This window comes from Gorilla gorilla, chromosome 8 (genome assembly GCF_029281585.2).
Source record: "Gorilla gorilla gorilla isolate KB3781 chromosome 8, NHGRI_mGorGor1-v2.1_pri, whole genome shotgun sequence".
Lineage (NCBI taxonomy): Eukaryota > Metazoa > Chordata > Mammalia > Primates > Hominidae > Gorilla > Gorilla gorilla.
In genome coordinates this window covers 64,932,167-64,955,385 of record NC_073232.2, presented here as the reverse complement: position 1 = coordinate 64,955,385, position 23,219 = coordinate 64,932,167, and the positions used below count along the sequence as shown (strand labels likewise).

Genomic DNA, 23,219 nt, shown 5'->3' with positions numbered 1-23,219 from the left:
ACATTTCAAAAGGCTACACACAGAAAGTTTTCCATCCCTGACTTTGTACTCTGGTGTGCTAAGATTTTAGTATATAGTTAATATCATTCTGCAAATTTTTTCTCTCAGTAATAAAGTGAGGCAGACAAGTTTGGTGGTTATTTTTCCACTCTCTCGGAGCTTCTTAAAAAGTAGAGGTCTTCGGAAAACAGTAATTATTCACGTGCAGTGACAAAAAATAAATAAGCACACCATATAAAAACAATCAGGCTCTAAACAGATGTATAAATGCAGGGAGTAGACATCTAAAATACTTTCAGGAACTATCAGATGACTTCAAAATATGATCATATCATCAGATTTTGAAATATTAAATAATGAAATGAAATTATCCTAACCTTTAAAAAATATTAGCTTTTAATCCAAACTGGTTTATAAAGGCAATAAAATAATATTTTAAAAATTATTTTAATAGTACAGAGTTACTTAATCCAAAAGAATTGCAGAACGTTTGTAAGCAATTTGAAGCTAACAATACCAGTGTTGTAAGTTGGGATGTGATGTCGTAAGTGAGAACTTTTCAGTGTTACTTCTCATGGGGGGAGGTTCTGGTAAGTTTTTGCTATATTTTGGTAGCAAGTCTTCTGGGAAATCAATGCATATGCAGTTCTCAATCAAACCAAGCCAAGAATAACAATTACTATCAAGCCACCACATGAAGAAATTAACCAAACAAGCTTAACAGTTCTCTTGTAATATGGCAAGTATTACCAAAGAAGCCTTACAAACAGAGAAGCAGTTTGTTTCCGTGGAATGGAAAAAATATATATATTATTATTATTATTCAAGACAGTACCCTAATATAATAGACAGTTCTAGCTAGGAGTTGTATATAGGCCAAGTTATTCAAAAGAGTAAGAAAAGAAATACTACTTATGGATATCAAATTCTTAAAAGTGACAGGTTATATGAAATGTCCAGGACAGGAAACACTTTAGAGACAGAAAGTAGATTAGTAGTTGCCTAGGGCTCGGTATGGAAGTAGAGATTAAATGTAAAAAGATAAGAGAGGAATCTTATCTTTTAAGAACCGATGGAAATGTTCTAAAATTGGTTTATGGTGCTGGTTGTAGAACTCAGTAAATTTACTGAAAATCACTGAATTATATAGAAAATATACCGCAGTAAAGTTGGTTTTTTAAATGACAAGGTGATCATTTGGACTTAGCATTTTAATTGGGACTGGGAGGTAACTAAGGAAGGATGTGCTCAAATTCCAAGTTTTGAGAATATTCATCCCTGTACCTTCTAATAATCTGAATTTCAAAACAGGAGATTATAGTACTTTCATACAATAAAAGGTATGCAACTATTGAAAATAATATAAAATATGCAACTATTGAAAATAATATAGAAAAAATATGACAACAATGTAAATGTCCATCAATGAAAGTGGTGCACTGAAATTATAGTACACCCATCCTACAGAAGTGGTGCAGTCCATATAAGCAGTCAGTTTAAGAATGTGTTAAATTATATACAATGACACATACAGAAATATTTCCAGGACATACTGAGTGAGAAAAAGTGCTTAGCAGAACAATGCACACAGGAGGATATATGAGAATGTGTATGAATTACCTATATATGTACAATGTGAATAACCGCATCTATATTTGGGAAGATATATACCAGATTGTTCATTATGCTTAGCTCTTGGAAGTAGAAAAGGGTCAGGGGGAGAGAACTTCCCATCAAAGTTCAAGGAAGGAGGCCAGGCACGGTGGCTCACGCCTGTAATCCCAGCACTTTGGGAGGCCGAGGCAGGCGGATCATGAGGTCAGGAGATCGAGACCATTCTGGCTAACACGGTGAAACCCTGTCTCTACTAAAAATATAAAAAATTAGCCAGGCATGGTGGTGGGCGCCTGTAGTCCCAGCCACTCGGGAGGCTGAGGCAGGAAAATGGCATGAACCTAGGAGGCAGAGCCTGCAGTGAGCCGGGATCGCGCCACTGCACTCCAGCCTGGGCGACACAGTGAGATTCCTTCTCAAAAAAAAAAAAAAGAGTTCAAGGAAGGAATCTGGAAGTACGTGAGTGAGGTGCTAGGAATGGTTTTCACTGGTTAGATGGGTTTTACATGGTTGTTCATGTTTTTTTCATATATATTCAGTATAACTGTCTATACTTTCTAATGGAGAGGAAGGTTAGTACAGTTGTCAAAAGATTCTGGAGCCAGATGGCCTAGATTTAAAACCTAGCTCTTCTGTTTACTTGCTGTGAGACCTTGAATAAATTACTCACCCACTCTGTGATGCAGTTTTTTGCCTCTGCAAATTGAGGATAACAATAGCACCTACACCATAGCTTGTGAAGATCAACAAAATATAAACACAAGACCTATAGAACACATCCTGGCATATATATATATTTATAGCTATTTTTTTTTAAAGAGACAAGGTTCTCGCTCTGTCACCCAGGCTGCAATGCAGTGGTATAATCACTGCTCACTTCAGCCTCGAACTCTTGGACTCAAGCAATCCTCCCACCTCAGCCTCCTGAGTAGCTGAGACTACAGCTATATACCACCTCGCCCAGCCAATTAAAAAAAAATTTTTTTACAGACAAGGTCTTGCTATGTTGCCCAGGTTGCTCACTATCTTATTAGTAAGAAGAAAATATGAAAGCAGCTTTATTTTTGTGAGGAAAAAGGTAAGAAGTACAAAACCACAAGTGCTGACTGTTCCTTTACTACCTGTTCAATATCAGTATGTGACCAGAATGTATCAGGCAATAATGAAAGTCTGGACAGTTGTCAGATCCTGTCTTATGGCCAATACTGATGTAACCAATCTCCCAATAGACCACATCAAGGCCGGAGGGTTCCTGGGCAGGAAGCTCCCAAGTGCCTCCACTCAACCAGGCAACTGCAATGCCTCAAGATGATGATAATTAGTGTGTGTGACCAGACCAATGGCAGAGACACAAACTGTTTGATATAAACACTTATGCCTAGTAATTGACCTCAATGGGACTTGTGGCCTCATCTTGAGACATACGACATAAAACCAGGGTCAATTATCTGACACTTGAGCCAGCCATGGGAAAAATCATTAATTGTCACATTCTAATAATACACAGCAAATTTCTGCCTTGCTGAAAAACAGCAAGTTCTAAACTAGCCCCAATTTCCATACTTTATACTGTAATTATTTTATTAACCTTTGGTAGTCCTGAAAATACTTTTCAGTGGCCACCCTCTTAATCTGAACAATACTAGAAACTCTTTCTTTAAAAATAACACATTTGTTGAGTGATTACTATGTGCCAAATTTACCTATTCTTTAAAAACTCTTTGATGGAGATATTTTAATCTCCACTTGTGCAAATTAAGAATACTGAGGCTCGGAGAGAGTTTGTTCCTTACTGAGATCCCTCAGTGAGTGGCAACACTGGGAACCAAACACAGAAGCATTCATTTTCAAAGCCTCTGCTTTTCCACCCACAGGAGAAATCCCTCTAGTTTGATTCTCAGGTGGTTCACACTCTATTCCAACTATAAAGTACTCCCCTTCAAAAGGTCTATATGCCACCAAAACTTTATACCAAACAACCAGAAATACCCCCCACCAAAAGCTCCTGAAATTTTCTTAAGGGATACATGTTTTACATTTGTCACAATCAACATTAGGCTTCTATTTTTCATTTGCCTTCTTCAATGCCAACTGGTTTTCAACAAAGCACCAAGGTCTCACCCACAGATCTGTCCTCACTGAGGCTAAAAAAATCCAAGAAACACCTACTTTCAAACACTCATTTTTCAAAGTAGATTCCCTTGTTGTATTCACTTATGCTCCTGCACAAAATGTCAAAGACAAATTCACAAATGAATTTCTGTCACCTTACTTAGTCACCTTGATTTTTTAAGATGAAGCTAAAGAGGCAAAAGATGGACCAAAGTGGTACAAAACTGTTGTACCCAAGAAATTATTTGTGAGCTTTCTGTTGACATTTTAAACATCTTCATTTTGTTAAAAAAAATCTCCATTTACCTTTCATTTCAATATTCTGCCTAAAAAATTACCAAACTACAATAAATTTGTCTGGTCAAAAGCCTAATTAATGGCATCATCCATCAATTACTGCATCAGTCCGCATTGAAATGGATGCGTAATAAGCATCATGATCACTCAAAACAACAATATTTCTCTAATGTTCTGAGGTTCAATTATTTTTGCATTGAATGCTACTGAACAGTAACAGAAGTCAAAGCTTAGCATTAGCTTTTTCAAAAATTAATCTATCTTCCTATTGTTGGCTTTTATTTCAGTAAATTCAAATTAATGGAGTCAATTGCCTCCATAAAACTATGAAGAATAAACAAAACCATTAGACATCTCAGGTCAAATGGCAAGAAAAAGGGGCCACGATCCTACTGGGAATTGAGATTTATTGACATTTTCAGGGTATAACATTATATGCCAAGCCAAGAAAATACTGCACAGTATTGCCCTTCATAGGATATCATTAAAAGACTTTCCATATGTATGAATAAGTATATAAATATAGATTATTTGAATTGTGAGGAAATCTTTAAAAACCTTCTCTGGAGATGTTTAATTAAACAAAGAACTAGTCAACTATTTTTCTAGGATTTAGGTTGAGTCATAGTTTACATAGTATGTAACAAGCCATTTGTATACTCAATTTTTGTTAACCAGAACCATTTTTTTTTTTAATTTCAATAGCTTTAGAGGTAGAAGTGGTTTTTGGTTAGATGGATGAATTGTATAGTGAAGTCTGGGATATTAGCGTACCTGTCACCACAGCAGTGTACACTGTACCCCATAGGTAGTTTTTTATCCATTACCTTCCTCCCTTCTGAGTCTCCAGTGTCCATTATACCACTCTATACGTCCCTGTGTACCTATAACTTAGCTCCCACTTATATGTGAGAACATGCAGTATTTGGCTTTCCGTTCCTGAGTTACTCCACTTAGAATAATGGCCCCCAGTTCCACCCAAGTTGCTGCCAAAGACATTATGTTGTAACCAGAACCATTTTAAATGTTCGAAGAAGTTTGTTGTTTGAATAAATTTAGACAGAAATTCATTTTTGATCTATTATCTTAAAATCCGAAAAACATAGTTTTAATAACACTACTCACAAAAGAACAGACATGATTATTACTCACTGGCCAGTCTAGACAGAAAATTACGTAAATTCAAAGAAAGAAGAGTTTCAACTAACAGTTGGCACAAGTACACGGTTCGCATGTTCAGTGTTCCATAAAGTTTATGAGGTAAATAATATACTATTATCTTAAACCCATCCCAGCTGTCAAGAGCCTGAGTAGAGGTTATGAAGATAAGAAATGAAAGTATTCTAGACTCTAGGGGTACATTTGTCAGGCATGCATATATCTAATTGACTAATGTGTTCCAAAGTGAATCTTCATTCGAGTTCTCTATTTCTGCTCTTCCTCTGCTCTTGCTCTTCTTTGTCTTCATTCATTCATTCAACACATGGTGTTTCAAAAGCCAGATGCTACCCTAGGTGCTCAGGATACAGAAGTGAGCATTATCTACAACTCCTGGCTACCAGGAATGATCTCATCATGTGGCTAAATTCTGACGTTTCCAGACAAGGTTGTTCATAAGCTCACCTGCTCTTAAGAGGCTCAATACACTGATGAAGGTTTAGGCAAATACAGAGGGGAAGGACACCAACATCTAGTATGTCTTAAGAATAATTTTGCTGTAAGATGGTACAGGGTCTCCACAGGTATGGGACATGGTAGTGTCAGGTGGGATAACCTTTAGCCCCAAACTACAACTACTCAGGCCACAAAAACAGCAGAAAGTATGGCCAGATTTCCTCAACCCCTACCCTTCTTTTATTTCCTTTGTAAAAGAACATGTTTAATATTCCTTACACCAAAATAAAAATCTTTTTAATGGAAATCAAAAGATAGACGATAACATGGGGGAAACAGGTATAATACATATGAAATAGGATGAATTTTCCTAATTTAAAATGAGCTCATACAAGTCAATATGATAAAGACAAGAAGACACAAGGGCAAAAGGAAGGAAAAAGAGGGAGAAAGAGGAAGAAGAAAGCACATGAGTGAGAGTTTACAGAAACTCACAATGGACCTATGAAAAGATCCTAAACCTCACCCAGAGGGAAAGCAAATTTTTAACTTACCAGATTGGCAAAAATGTTAAAACTTGGTGAATGAAAAATGTTGATGGAAGCGTGGGAAAGACATAATCTTGTTTTGTTTTGTTTTGATTTTTTTTTTTTTTTAAAAAGGCCAGGCTCACAGCTGTAAGCCCAGTGCTTTGAGAGTCTGATGTGGGAGAACTGCCTGAGGCCAAGAGTATGTGACCAGCTTGAGAAACACAGTGAGACCCCCATCTCTATAGAAAATACAAAAAACTAGGTGGGCATCGTGGTGCATGCCTGTGGTCCTAGCTACTTGGGAGGAGCGAGCATCGCTTCAGCCCACGAGCTTGAGGTTGCAATAAGCTATGATTGTGCCACTGCATTGCAGTCTGGGTGAAGAGCGAGACCCTGTCTCGAAAAAACAAACAATCAGTGACCTTTCCAGAGAAGAATTTGGTGATGTTTATCAAAATTTGAAATGTATTTTCCCACTGATGTAGCAATCCCACTCACAGGAATTTAACCTACAGGTATGTCAGCAAGATATTTATACAAAAATATTTACAGAAAGGCAGACTGCAATAAATCCAATAGCTAAACACAATCCCCCCAATGGCAACTATTAAAACATCCAGAAATAAGGCAAAAATAAAATCAATTATTATATACCCATAAAATAAAATATTGTACCATCATTAAAGTGAATAAAGAAGATCTGTATGTGTTGACAGGAATATATCTCAAAAATAGGTAAAGTACAAAGAAAAAGCTAAGGAACGGTATGTATATTAATCCCTTTATTAAAAATGTAAAAAGCCAAAAGCAAGATAGATGCAGATATGTGCCAAAATATGTATTTTTTTTTTCCTGGAACAAATCACAAGAAATGTAATAACAGTTACAGTGAGGGGAGCCTTTGACATCTCTTTCTAAACTATTTGATATCATTTGTATACTAACCATGTACATGCACCATTTTTACTTATTTTCACATTTTAACCATATCCTTTCTTTTACACTCTGTTCCTCAACAAAACCTAATTTAAAAAAATAAAACCAGAAAATTTAAAGCATTTATAATAAACCTCAACATCTGAAACTCCAAAAATATATTTACCAAATCAAAGGCTTTTCAGGAGAGTTCTGAGGAAGAAAAAATACAGCAAAATAAGAGACAAAGTAGAGAAAAAGGGGGCAATGCAGATGGAGATAGATCGAGTATCAACTCAGGTTCAAGGACAAGGCTGAGTATTTCTCCCTTTCTAATGTTTTAAACAAACTGATAAATTATGCATTGCATGGTGTATAGAGCAAGAAGCCACAAAAAAATTAGCAGTTTACAGTTGTAGAATGTGGAAAACAACTGAGAAGAAAAATCTTTGAAAAGCTCTTCTGGAAGAACTATCCCAATTCATGAAAAGCAGTAAAGAAACACCCTCACAAATGAAAGAAAAATCCTACCATGTACAAATAAAATATACTAGAATGTATTATGAAATCTTTTGGCAAATATTTATAATTCTTGAGATAAAATCCCAAATTGAATTATTTCACATGCAACTATAATTCTAGGTTATGCTACATATCTTCATAGGCATTAAACAAAAGCCTGGAATGTCATTTAGCTGAATGTCATTTCAAAAATGTGGCTCCAACTCATTAATATTCATGTATTTATCCAAGGTTTAAGAGATGAACAGTAAAACTAAAATACTTAATCCTCAAAAGTCCCCTAGTGATGTCACTATGAATAGCACAGGTAATAAAACCACAAAAATGTGAGCATTCTAAGGAAAATGATGAAGTACTACTGGAAGGAAAACCCCACCTAAATATATATATACACACACACATACACATACATGCGCAATTACCTTGTTGAAAAAAATAATAATAAAGGCTCTGAGAAGAAGGGTGGTCTTGTTTTTCTCCCTGTGTCAGTTATCAATTTACTGCCTCTCAGCTACAAATTCACCATTTACAGCCTGATTTGCAAAAGGGGATCTGAGCCCTGTAAGTATTTTCCATTTGCTAGCTGACATGATGTTTGTTAATTTTTGTCTGTAGAAAATGCTAGAGAGACATTGTAGGAAGGAGTTTTGCTTCCTGGTCTGATCAGGAGTCACATCAGACTCCTGTCGGATGTGCAGCTTCTCCAAAGCCTGTCTCAAACAGTTTTTAGTGGAGTGCCTCCAGTAGATATCCGCCCATGAATACTTAAAAAAGCTTTCCCTGGGACCATAAAGGATGGATTTTCAGCAAGTTCTGGAAGGCAGATTTCTAGTAAGTTTTGCTGGTGTGGCACCACAGCAACTGCTCTGCCATGCAGTGAATCAAGGACGTGTCCTCTCCAACAAGGTCTGGATCTCAGCTCTGAGAGGGGGTAGGAAGTTGGTCTCTTCCTTGGATCCTCTATCTCAGCCATTGGAGTAGTAGATGCTACCTATATCTGCTATTTCTATAGAGTTCTGTTTACTTCTTATTAGCCAATCTTATCATTGCTCCAATCCTTTGTTATAGCTATAATTCTTTTTTTTTTTTTTCTTAAGAGATAGGGTCTTCCTCTATCACCCAGGCTGGAGTGCAGTGGCGTGATCCTAGCTCACTGCAGCCTTGTCCCCTTGGGCTTAAGAGATACTCCCACCTCAGCCTCCCAGGCAGCTAGGACTACAGGCATGCATCACCACACCTAGGTAATTTTTTGTTTGTTTGTTTGTTTTTATAGAGACAGTGTCTTGCTATGTTGCCCAGGCAGGTCCCGAGCTCCTGGCCTCAAGTAATCTTCCTGCCTTGGCCTCCCAAAGCAGTGCTGGGATTACAGGTATGAACTACCTCACCTGGCCCTAATAAGTCTTAATATTAAACTTTCCTAGTTTAAACTACTATGCAGTTTCTGCTCGCAGACTGAACTGATGATATACTCCCTTTACTAGTAGCATTTCTGCAGTAGGCCCAGTGGCAACGTGCACAAGTAAAAGAGCAAGAATTAGCATTTTTCCAGTTCTGTCCCTATCATGGCTTAAACTGTTTAACCTCTCTGGATTTGCTAAGTGATATATCATAGAATGTGCCGATAAAAATCTAGGTGAAGAAGTGGTTAATCCTCAAAAGTCCCCTAGTGATGTCACTATGAACAGCACAGGTAATAAAACCACAAAAATGTGAGCATTCTAAGGAAAATGATGAAGTACTACATTTTCTGTATAGAAACTCTGTATTTCTACAATTTCTGTATAAGAATTCTGTCTGCCTAACCCGAGAAAGGGAGAAGCCACCAGGAGCACTTCTCACCTTATTTTCTGTTGATATCTTTGATATCCTTTCTGGTCTCAGCTCCTATCCACCCTGACCTCCAAACGGCCTCCTCCAGTTGTCCCTTCAACCTGGGGTTGGTAATGACTTCCTGCCATTGCATCACCTGTGGAAGTAACTTTACCGCATCCCCCCCGCCGTAAATAAGAGTGGCTTTTTTTTCCCCCTGCTAAGCTCTGACTAACCAGTTATAATAGAATGGGTGCCTATACACATGCTAAAGATTCACTGTGTCTACTCTTGAAAGCCATCATGTACTGCTAGGATTCAAAGTTGAAAACTAAAATAATATACCTTTGTTTGGCCTAAAAGAGCCAGTTAAACCCCTGAAATATTTTGATTTATAGAGGACTTGCTTGAAAATGGATCCAGCGCCTTAATATCTATTTTTTTTAAGGCTGAACTTTTGGCTGAATCATTTTCCCTAAATTTGTATCTAAATATCAAAAAATTCATTAAAAAAAAGCTTCCTTTAGACAGTGTATATAGCACAGTGCTGTCCAGTAGAGCTTTCTGAGATGATGGAATGGTTCTGTATCTGTTCTACATAATATGATAGCCACTAACCACATATGTAGCTATTGAGCACTTGAAATGTGTTAGGTCCAACTAAGATTATTAATTTAAATATTCGCATGTGGCTAGTGCCTATTGTATTGGACATCAAAGGTCTGGCATATGGTCCTCTGTAATCTGAGGAAGGCCTTCTGCTGCTGGTGGTGTTCTTGTATGCTTTGGCAGGGAACAAGTAGGTATAGAGAAAAGCAACATAGAAATACTAGCCCTTTTATTCATTCTAGTCACAGTTTAAAAACATTATAACTGGCAGGTGCAGTGGCTCATGCCTGTAATCCCAATACTCTGGGAGGCAAAGGTAGAAGGAACGATTGAGCCCAGAGACCAGCCTGGGCAACATACTGAGACCTCATCTCTTAAAAAAAAAAACAAAAAACAAAAAACAACTTTTTTTTAAATTAGCGAGGCTCCTGGCTAACACGGTGAAACCCCATCTCTACTAAAAATACAAAAAATTAGCTGGGTGTGGTGGCACGCATCTGTAGTCCCAGCTACTCAGGAGGCTGAGGCAGGAGAATCGCTTGAACCTGGGAGGCGGAGGTTGCAGTGAGCTGAGATCACACCACTGTACTTCAGCCTGGGTGACAGAGTGAGACTCCATTTCAAAAAAAAAAATAGCAGGGCATGGTGGTGCATGCCTGTAGTCCCAGCTACTGGGGTGCATCTCAAGTATCCCAGCTATTGGGTGGGGGGGGGCAGTTGAGGCAGGAGAATCATTTGAGCTTGGGAGTTCATGCTGCAGTAAGCCACGATTGTACCATCGCACTCCAGCATGGCTGACAGAACGAGACTCTATCTCAAAACAAAACAAAACAAAAAAAGATTATAACAACCTCTAGCCTGCCTGACCTCCCTCCTGCTACTGGCTACAAACATGGACATATAACTTACTCAGATAACTTAGTTAACAAATTCTTAGGGAATAAAATCCATTCATTTTATTCATATAGATTAGAGTCCAGACCCAGCAGTGAGAGGCACTCACTTTGGAAAGAGGTAATGTTAGAATTATTGCTTTGTTTTTCCTTTTCTTTTTATTTTATTGATACACAATATTTGCACATATTTATGGGGTACATGTGATAGTTTTTGCATGCATAGACTGTAATGATCAACTCAAAGTATTTGAGATATCCACGACCTCCAGTATTTATTATTTCCATGTGCCGGGAACATTTCAAGTCCTCTCACCTAGCTACATCAAAATATACAATACATTGTTGTTAACTGTAGTCACCCTACTCTGCTATCAAACACAAAAACTTATTCTAACTGGATGTTTCTGTTTTTCCTATTCTTCAACCTCGCTGGATATAATCCCATTTATTCCCTGAACTGTTCCTGTCCATTCCATACTCTTTTTCCAAAAGGATTCCTCTACAGTCTTCCCAAGACCATATGGTTTTCATACAACATATCTCTATGTACCCTGGCACTACTGAAACTGTGACAGACATTCCCTTTGAAGTAGACTGTGATGACTAGTTTGTCAGTTACAAACATTTAATTTCATATCTCTGACCTTTACTTGGACATAATCAAAATAAATGACAACAGATTTCTCAATTCTCCTGAGAATTTTGCTCCTAAAAGTAAATGCTAAATATTAGCAATAGATAACTTCAGGAAACTCTTTCGATATATCAACGGGAATATAAGAATATAAAGAGGACAATTATATAGGAACAGATAACTTCAGGAAACTCTTTCAATATATCAATGGGAATATAAGAATATAAAAAGGACAATTATATAGGAAAGTACCACAGGCTCTGGAACCCAAAATGCCTAAGAAACTATATACAGCCTATTATCCTGAGAACCAAATGAAAGTATATTTCATAAGTCTACAAGAATTTTAACAATATAAAATCACACTGAAAAATTCTGTGAAATTTTGTCTATGAACTGCTTTGGGTGAAAATTTCTGTAGTTGTTTAGTAATCTGTGCAATTTAAATGAGAATTATAGGACACACTAACTAGCAAAGTAGGAATTAGTTTACCTTGTAATTTTAACAGTGTACTCTAGTTTCTTTTACTCGTTTACATGAGTCACTCACAGAACAGAACATCACATTTCCCACATGAATAAGCACTCAATGACATTCATTTTTCTTCTCAACATTTTCTAAATTGCAATAAAAAAGATAATATTATGATGGTCATGACACTCTTGTGTTGCAAGTCAGATAGGAAAGGGCATTCAAGGTGAAGACAAGCAAACCTGGGGAAGCCAGCTGGTCCTTAGAGTGCAGTGTTATCTGGGGAGACTCACATAGTCCAAGGCTGTCCTTTAGTCTTGCAAATTTATAAATACAATGATCAGAAAAGCATTCATACTGACCACACTTGTGGTGACATTAAAGTAAAAACTCCAGCTGAATACCTTATTGTGAGAATGTAAACCATCAGGTGGGTTGTTTGCTGGCATGTCTGATGGCAGATCTCTGAAAAGCATAGTTACGTGAAGTGGCCGAATTACCATGAGAAGGATGCATAGTGGGCATGGAACAAAAATATGTTCTGTGTCTTCCTGTGTGGCCTGACACTGTGCACTGTGAGGTTAAGGAGGACTCAGCGGTATTCACCGATGAGGGCAAGACCAATCTCTAGTTCAGATTTGGAACTTAGGCAGATTTCAAAAGCCCTCAGACAGCCCCACCATAGGGGAAGACCCATATGGAGACCTGGTAATGCCGCCCTAGGGGTAAGGCACCTTCTCTGTAGCTAGGCCAAGTTGGCCTCTCAAATTCAGTCTCCCATCCCAGTCTTCAAGTTCTACTTCTCTAAATTCCTCTTCAGACAATTTCCCTCTCAGAATAACATGTTAGTTCCTTTAATCAAGTTATAGTTCTATAACCAAGTTATAGTCTCTTGTTGTATGTTTGCTGTGATACATTCATTATAGGTTAGTTTAATAATTTCTTTTGGAGTCAGGTCTTTCTTTCCAAATTGAGAAGAGGGAAAGGTATATATAGTACATATACTATTACCTGAGGGCCCTCATGTATGGCATATACACCATACTCATGGTAGAAGCCAATAATTCCAGTGAAATGAAAGCTTTGGAATTTCAAGGAAGAAGGAGGGACCTCTTGAAAAAACAAATGAATAAACCTAGAACCACACTCTGTATTTAAAGAATTCATTGAATGCCAAGCTTAAACTCTTTAAAAAATACAAGCTAATAGACCTATGGCGTGGATAATGAGGCATATTGTTCCACTCCACCTTGACTTAAATCTGTTTGTTCCTTTATGTCTAGGACGTGTTTGAGCCTTTTGGTGAGACCCTTGCTTCAAAAGGGGGGAAAAAACAATTCTATTTTTACATCTGTTAACTCAGCACAAGTCTAGAACTTGGGATTTTGGTACCAATTACTGCAAAATTACAAGTTGATGCCCAGGAGCCTTGTAAATACACAATCAGCTTTCAAACATTTTCAGCAACACTTCCTGCAGTGCGTGGTAATTTCTAGTCTCATCCATATCTGAGAAATCAAAGTGACAGAATGCACCTAAAGTGGATAAATTGTTTTATGGGGTCTCAAGAATTGTGGTCACTGGTTCCACCTGAAATTTTAAACTGCCTAGTCTTTCTTTTAGTTTATTTATTATCAGCTTGACTTGCAGTTTGGTTTGAGTATCAAACTCTCAGCTTCTGACCCCATAGAACTATGCAATTTTGTATCACCAGTTCAGGATTCTCTGTTAGGATCACCAGGTTTCTTTGCCAATACTGCTTACCCAGCAACTCAGGGGCGGCTTGAGGCTTGAGGCCATCAGAGTCTGGAACACCACCATCTACTTCTGTATGATAAGGAAAGTTAAGTAAACTTGAAAGTTAGCTTAATGAAGGCCTCTAAGCACTAGCAGGGCTTAGTCTATGTTAGTAATTTCTGAGAAGTATGTTTTCATCTGTGCGCCAGTCACATTTCACCTGCCCCTTATGCTGGAACTGCTGTGCTCCCCTTGGGCAGCCACCACCTGAGAGGGATGAGCTGGCTGTGAATTGTCCCAATGATGTGAGGGGACAGATTTCCTTCCAGATACCCAGAGAGAGGCAAGCTGCTGGGGGCAGAGGGTACTAACACTCACTCCACTAGAGGATTCAAGTCACATGTTTATGTGAGGTTTACACAATTCAATGCAATAGGGACACTGAGAAAGAAAATCAAGACCACTTTTCAAAAAAATTCCTAACTTCAATTCTCCAACCTGAAAAAGTGCCTTTTCCTAAGCCATGGAACTTTTCATTGCTGGACCTCTTATTGCCATCTCCCTGGAAAATTAACAGAAATGCAAAACAGTCTGCCTTTATAAGGCAGACAACAGACGGATTGTGAATACTCTGAAATCTTCCCATCCAACCCCTATCACCTACAAAAATTCACACCATTAAGTCAAATACATACAATGCCAATTGCTCTTACGGATAAGCTACACACTGCTATAGCTTGCTTGATACACAAGTGGAAGTGACAGAAAGGGTGATAACATGAAAGCTTTATCTTTTCAGGCAAGGCTGAGAGGGTATGAGAAATCACTAAGATGAGAAAACTGACACATTTGCACATACATTTGCTAGGTGTGCTGCTTACACCTTAAGGCATGGAAAAACATATTTAAGAGACATAATATCAAGAGTAAGATTAAAAAATAGAATTACACTGCTTAAGAACAAACATTACATGTTTTTATAGTGGAACAATTCACAAATGCAGAAGTTATATTATTGGCTAATTCCAGACTGATAAGAAATAGATGACTCTTGTTTTCCATGCAACTTATGCCTCCCTCTAATAAGTGCTTCTCACTTTAGTGCATATTCTTCATTCCCTACAAGGCCAAAGTGATATCTGTAAAGACATTTACTTCTCCTAAGATTTATCACCTTTGGAAAACAGGAGCCCTTTTATTTTTAATATTTTAACTATTAAAAAATCTAACTTCCTTATATATCCTCCTTCCAAATCTTACATTTTAAAAAGCATCAGTCAATTCTATTAACCTGGAAAATGTAAATTTGAAAAAAAAAGTTATCTCTTGTGACTGTGCCTAAGGACTGTGCTACATAATTTACATGTGTATCTTGTTTATTCCTCTAAGCCCTATGAAACAGAGATTTGGTTTTCACAGATAAAGAGAGTTGCCCCAAATCACACAGCAAGTTAAACTGGCAGGGCTGAGATTCCAGCAAAGGTGTATCTGACTCTCAAACCACTATAATATATTCCTCCAGGAAACAAAGCAAATATTTCACCGTGCTGCTGATGATAAAATGTGTACACTGTATACACTTGCAGATTTCAGCATACATTAACTCTCAAAGGCCTTTTATAAACATACTGTTAAAGCTACTTGGTGATTTCGTTAAAGCAAAGATTGGCATTCAAATGTCAGAAACAGAAATACATACACTGAACTTGTAAGCCAGGATTTCTCGACCATAACACTACTGACATTTTGGACAGGATAACTCTTTGCTGTGGGGCCTCTGTCCTGTGCACTGTAGGATGTTTAGCAGTATCCATGGCAGTATCCACTAAGTGCCACTAGCACACCTCCCCAACCCCAGCTGTGACAATCAAAAACGTGTCCAAGTATACCAAATTTTCCCGTACTGATCTGATTTGGACTGGAGATAAGAAAGAGGTCTCCTAAAACCTAGTTTAGTGAAGATTTCTCATACACCAAACTATAGCTCCTTAACAGAAAGCACTTATTAAACTGGACAAAATGTACAGCCTTCAAAATGTGACCATCTCTCTTTTACCACATTGGTAATAGTAAATAAATATAAAGTATCATTTCTCAGCTTAAAAGTTTTTAATTTTTTAATTTTTTTTCTGTGGACCTCATCTGATTGAAAGTCTCTCAGCTTTTACACTAAGGTGAAGACGCCTATTGTTTTTGGACCACTGTTCAAATAACAGTTACTAGACACTCTCCAAAACCTAATTACAGCCAGGCACAGTGGTTCACACCTGTCATCCCAGCACTTTGAGAGGCTGAGGTAGAAGCATTGCTTGAGTCCACAAGTTTGAGTTCGAGACCAACCTAGGCAACACAGTGAGACCTTGTCTCTGCAAAATATTAAAAAATTAGCCAGGCATGGTGGCACACCTGTAGTCTCAGCTACTCAGCAGGCTGAGGTGGGAAGACCGCTTGAGGTTGCAGTGAGTCGAGATCATGATGCTGCACTCCAGCCTGGGCAACAGAGCAAGACTCTGCCTGAAAAAACAACAACTAACCTATTTACCACATTCTGGATATGTGTTTAAACACAAACCCAGAAATGTGCATAATATTGCCTGAAGTAGTAGTAGTGACAGTAGTTAACAGCAGCAACAACAGAAGACTAGGATCTAATATATACAATTTACTATCCGATTCTGCTTTAAGCACTTTACATGGATTATATAATTTAATACTTCAACATCTTCAACAGCCCTCTAAGGTAGGTATTATTACTATTATTTGTATTTTATGAATGAAGAAATAGAGGCATAAAGAACTCAAATAACTTGCCCAGGGTCTGGCTTTGGAGTCTCTATTCGTAACCACTATCTACAGTGCTTCAAAGAACGACGCAATTATCACCTCCTTGGTTCCAAATACTCTATCTCTTGTACTGTGTGAAGTTTTTCCCACCAGCTGTACCATATGCCTTTGTCAAGCGACACTATCGACACCTTGCTCAAGTCTGACATTACGCCACTGATCATCCCTCTTTGGGTAAAAGACCTAAACTCATTCATCTATACCGCTATCCAATTCATATTTTTCCATCTTGAGTAAAGAACACACGTAGCACGTTATTAAATGCTCTGATGCTGGCGCCTGTAGTCCCAGCTATTCAGGAGGCTGAGGCAGGAGAATGGCGTCAACCCGGGAGGCGGAGCTTGCAGTGAGCTGAGATCGCGCCACTGCACTCCAGCCTGGGTGACAGAGCCAGACTCCGTCTCAAAACATAACAAAACGAAATGTTCTGATGAAGCAGACATTGCATATCTATGGCAATGCCCTGATATACTTGTCCAGTAACATTATTAAAAAACAAATGAGGTTAATTGGACATGAATAATTCTTAGCAAACATACGCTACATACTGATCATCACTTTTATTTTTGTAAGTGATTCTGACCAATCTTTTAAAAAATGTGATCTACAATTCTGCTAGACACCAACGTAAGTTATGAATCTAAAGTTTTCAGAATTTGCCATTTCCCCATTTTTGAAAATGGACTCTGTGGCATGCTTCCCCCTCTCCATGACTTTTCCAAGATTACTCCCAAGTGGTTTTATCATCACACTGGCATGTTCTTTCAACATGCTCAAGAATTCAGGTCACTTAAAGCAGTTAGGATTTAGAGTGGCTTAAGGAAGTGGGTAGGTGTTCTGTGTCAACTAGATGGTGCAGGTGATGATGTGGGGCTGTGAGCAATGCCTAGTCCTGGAATATTTCATGGTATTTCATGGTCTTCGATGAAGGTGGCATTATTCTCTTGTATGATGATATGCCCACAGATGGACTCTCTCAGAAATGGATGCTCTGATCAGACACGCTGAGACTTTCTCACCTCCACATAACTAGTTTTAGCTCTCACAGAGTGTGCCTTTCATGAACTCACCATTCTTAAAACAGGTTCAACGCTAATCTAGGTGCTAACGTAAATTTAAAAATATTTCACTTAGCATATAAAATACTGCAGGTATGCACTCACAAACAGGGGATTCAACTAGAGAAAGCCTGAATAGCACTTGTGACACGCAAGAGGAAAATGCACACCCTGAATTAAAAGGTCTTCAGAAAAAAAGCAGAAGAAAGTTACCGGAGTTCAGCAACACTAAGGCGGCCACGTGCATTAACGAGCTCATTAAGAGTAGGGCTTTCTCAGTTAATATTTGAAAGCCGTTAGCCTTCTAGAGTAAATGCATAATTCCTTGAACTTTGATAATTTGGCGCTGGGACAATGAGGCACTTTTAAATCACTTAAAAATCTGCTTTGAACCAAGAACCTCCTCTGGATCGTTTCAAACAGAAAAATCAACACCATTTTAGGAGCAATTGGAGCCACATAGGAAAAATAACCAACCTTAAATGCTAACTTCCAACATAAACTAAATTAACTAGCTGTGAAATTTGGAGCAGGTAATATAACCTTACTGAGCCTGTTCTTCAACTATAAAACAGGGTCAAAAATACCTCCACCTCTTAGGACTATTGTGAAAACTAAATGAAGTAATGTATACAAAGCATCTCAGTGCCTGATAAAGGAGATCCTTAAATATTCAGCTTTCATACAACTATTAGGTGAAACTAATAAAATTCCAAATTTAATTATCTCTTTGGATTTGAGGCATCTTAGAGATATAATAAAATATTATCCCATTCTCACCACCTGAGGGGGCTTTTCCAACTGTCTCAGTGACTTGAGAACCGTGGGCTTAGGCCATTTCTCCCAAGTTTACAGGCTATTTCTCAAAGAGGATTCTACACTGTTATCTTTTACACAGAGCCATTTGATCAGTTCAACTCGGAGCAAAAGGGCTTAACAATTAACCTATGAGCTTGAAAACACTGTTACTAGGAGCTCATAGGGTAACTTAAAGTTTCTAACAAATTATTTTAATTATTCCATTTAGAAGTGGTTTCTTTCTAGGGAAGTTTCCTTTATAGAACTAAAAAAAAAAAAAAAAAAAAAAGCCAGCTGCGAAGAATTTTCTTTCTCTCGCTAAAAAAAGCCAGCTGCAAAGAATTTTCTTCCTCTCTCCACCACGACAGTCTATCTTTTAACTTCATCACAGTCTCTATCTTCATAAATGCATGTGTAATGATGCTATTCATGACTTGCTCATTCACATTCATAACTTCATAATTCAGTTTACAAGTCTTCCCACCATCCTTTATGTTACTGGGACGTCTTTAACCTGTCTTTCCTGTACACAGTCAGTGTTTCTGATCATGATAACTTCCCTGTTGCATTGTGTATATCCTCAGTCGTCACAGGATTCCACTTTCCCTGTACCCTACCTCCCCAAACTCTTGCAAGAAAATAAGTTACTTGGCATCATACAACTGCACTAATTTCTTATGTAGAAAAGCGGGTTTTTTAAGTGGCTCACTGGACTTATTTCTACATAAATTTAAAAGCGGTAACTCAATTGGATAAAAATGTTATGATAAATATTTGTAGCATTCAGGGTAACAGAATTTAGGTCTCCAGATTTCCTATTTTGGTACAACTACACAAAGCAAACACAAATAGAAAATAAAATAAAATAAAATAAATGTCATGCATTCTTCTCCATGTATTTATTGACAAATTCCACAAGAGCGATTACCTGGCCACACTAAATAGAAAGCACAGTTATGGAGTAAACACGCTCAGTCCAAAACACAGGGACACGTGCATCCTTGTGGTACTTAGTACCAAGCTCATTCACAAGCCAGCTTCCAACCAACCAAAGGAGTTGCCAAAAGGGCTGTTTCGTACAGGGACTGGAGTTTGAGAAAGTGAGTACTTCCCCAAAACTTAATAACCAATCTGTAGACACAATCCCATTCTCTCAAAAACTGCCATTAGGAAGACTTGATAACCCCAAACAGAAACCACCCCCTACCCTTGGTTCTCACGCCACGGCAGTTAGCATCACGCAATATAAAGAGCATTTGTTGACTGATCCTACCCATATCCTGACCCACTGCTTCAGCAACTGCACTGAACCTTCTCAGGTGTAAATAGCTAGTGCCTATTTGATCATTAAAGCAGGATGCAGGAAAAATAAAGATTTCCCTTTACTTCGCCGTAGTAGAATTGGCACTGATTGCGGTATTTTAATCGGTTCACACCGTCTGTTAGTGTATTCTAATGAACCACAGCATCTCCGGAGCAACACTTACGGTCTCTCGTCCCCGGAGGCAGTGTCTCCTGGAAAGTTCCTGGGGCACCAAGTTTGCGCGCGGCTCCTCGCGCTCAGGGTGCGCTCAGCCAGCCCTGGCGCGGGCGGAAAGGCGAGGGCGCTGAGCGGCGCGCAGACCCCGGGCGCGGCTCTTGCTGGGCGCCCGCGCCTTGATCGGTCCCGGCGGTCCGGTTCCCCTGCTTGCCGGGCCCTGGTGCTAGGACAGCGGCGCTGCGGAGCCCGGCGTCTGGAGCTGGCGGGCGGCCGGATGCGCCGATCCTCTCCCGGGGGTCAACTGCGAGCTAGACGCCCAGCCGGACCTCAGAGGCTCCAAGAGCGGGGTTGGCGGGTGTGGCCCGGCAGCAGAGGGTTTTTGGAATGCAGGGTGTGGCCCTCTACTACGGCAAAAAAGAAATGAGTCAGCCCGTTCAGTCCTAACCAATAAGCATGTTCAGTGTCGGTTAAGGCGGAACTTTCCTTTCTTGATTTATACCAAGCTTAGAAGCCGTTCACAGCCTTTTCTTTACGCCTTTGACAACTTCGACACAACTTCTAGAAAAGGGTAGGTTGCCTTTGAAAACGCTTGGGAAACAAGGATTAATCTTACGAGAGATACTTCAGTGGATGTACATTAGTTTCGATTAGTAAAAGTTTTTGAGTTAGGCAGAGATATTGGGTGCAAAGAGGTGGGACCTGGTATCAAAGCAGATTTGGATCAGACCTCTGACACTGTCTGGCCTTGAGTAAGTTAATTATCATCAATGAGGGGGCTAAAATGCCCACCTAACAGTTTACAGATTACAACAGCCCCCCCATATGCGGTTTCTCTTTCTGCTGTGTCCGCTACCCCGCCCCTTCAGTTGCAGTCTGAAAATATTAAATGGAAAATTCTAGAAATAAGCAATGCATAAATTTTAAATTTCATGTCATTCTGAGATTGTTAAAATTGTTATATTTTATTATTAGTTACTGTTAATCTCTTACTGTGCCTAATTTATAAGTTAAACTTCACCATAGGTATGTATAGGAAAAATCATAGTATATATAGGGTTCAGGACCATCGAAATTTCAGGCATCCACTGGGGGCTTTGGAACATACATACCATCTGAAGATAAGGGGGGAACTACTGATTATGTAACAATGCATGCAAAGCATTTACCACAGTGCTGGACAAAGAGTAGGCACTCAAAAAATGCTGTCTTGTCCCTCTGAGTCCTGAATCCGAATCTCCAAAATTGTAAACAAACTGGCTCGTAATTTTCAAAAATTCTTTCCTATGTTAAATATCTAAAGAATTTTAGAGCTGAAATAGTTCTCTGGTATTCCCTGGTCTGAGTCCCTCATTTAAGTGGTGAGAAACTTAAGAAGCTTTAGGTTCAGGATTCTTGAATTTGGTATTCTTACTATACAATAGAAAGTTTATTGGTAGCAAATAAGGCTTAAAATTGGAATGATTTCATTTAGGTCACAGGTAAACCTACTTTTAAAAAAGTAAGAGTGATTTGTGGAAATATTCCATCTGAGTCACTGTGCCCTAAACATTATTTTGTAATACAAATACTTAAAAGAAACTTTATTTGGGAATTGGCAAATTACAGGGGGCTACAGAAGTGCTAATTCCTGAGGGCCCATTAAGAAATGAGTTGATTGCTATTGCCAAAAGAGAATTTCTAGATGGGAAGAAAAAAATGTTAAGTTACAAATTAAACCTTCTTTGCTTTGGAGATCTCCTGAGCAAAGATCTCTTTGGAGATCTTTCTCATACATGTTTAGAGTCATTCCACAGGCCAAGGTTTCTTGAAAATACTCATTAGCCAAAGATAAGATCTAAAGTGAGATCAGCAAAATGCTGTTCTTTTCTCCAAAGCAGCACGGGAGAGTGGAAAGAACACTGCACAAAAAGCCAAGAGCTCCCTTCCTAGTCTCAGCTCTGCCAGTAAGTGACAGGGTGAACTGACTGCTTCATCTCTCTCTGAGGATCTCTAAGAGTGTTTCCAGTTGGAAACCAAACTATAGGTGGGAATTGAACAATGAGATCACATGGACACAGGAAGGGGAATATCACACTCTGGGGACTGTTGTGGGGTGGGGGGAGGGGGGAGGGATAGCATTGGGAGATATACCTAATGCTAGATGACGAGTTAGTGGGTGCAGCGCACCAGCATGGCACATGTATACATATGTAACTAACCTGCACAATGTGCACATGTACCCTAAAACTTAAAGTATAATAAAAAAAAAAATAAAAATTAAAAAAAAAAAACCACTTCACACTGAGTTGTGGACACCTATCCCTTCTTTTTTCAAAAGGTCTTTTTTCCCTTCTTTTTTCAGGAGGCAAGGAAGGGGGAGGCAGTAGGAAGGATTGAACAGAGAGGAAGAAGTGCGAAATTACTCATTTGGAACAATGGGAGATTGAATAGACCGGAAAAAGAATGATTAAAGTGAGGACTGCTGGCATGGTCCTGTTTTCCTCCAGCCATGTTTAGTTGCATCGTTGTGGCATGGAATAGATGGAGAGCTGGGTTTATCCAGGGCTCCCATCTTACTAAGCAGGTAGGAGGTGACACGGAGGTGGGTGAGTTGAGGAGGTGTGCAAGGGACCAATGAGAATGGTTGGCCATGGAGTTTAAGCTCGCTCACTAGAGAGGGAAAAGTCATAAAGGAAGGAAGAAACAGTGAAAAGGTAGTAAGATCTGGATTGGAGGTACTGGTAAGATTGCAAGAATTTTGTTTCAGGGCAGTATAGGGAGTAACCTGGATAGCTAGGAGGTGGTGGTCAGAGTGGGCTACTATGTGGTTTGCAGTCCTTGGACCTGACAAGGTCTAAGGTCTGATCATGGAGGGAGGGGGAAGCTGAGGTAGGGCAGAGGACAGGAGTGGGCTTCATGAGATCAAAAGGATGTTGGAAGGATTATCTACCCGGATACTGACATCTCCATGAAGTAAGAGGCATAGTGTGAAGAAGTTACAACATCCTAAGCTCTTCACAGATAAGGGAAGCATGCGCCACGTGGGTAGCCTCTGTTGTCTAGCACCCAGTATATAGCCTATGCAGAGTGAATACCTGGGGGCTGCTGGGGGCGAAAACAAGGTCCCTGTGACAGGACCTGAAGCCTGGGGGTCTCGGTGACAGGAGTGGGCCTAGTTTTTTGGTGTAGAATTGAGCCTTGAGTGCACTGGTGGGATCTTATTGAAAGGAACCCCTCCAAGACTGGAAGAAGATGCATCCTCTGACAATGTAGGCTCTGTAGGCGTCCCAAGTACCTGG

The 23,219-nt window shown here is 39.1% G+C and overlaps 1 pseudogene; it reads right to left on the bottom strand.

The window, feature by feature from the left end:
- The window catches only part of LOC101141192 (geranylgeranyl transferase type-1 subunit beta-like), a 108,076-nt pseudogene extending 87,734 nt beyond the window's left edge, over nt 1–20,342 (bottom strand).
- Between the last annotated feature and the right edge of the window lie 2,877 nt (nt 20,343–23,219).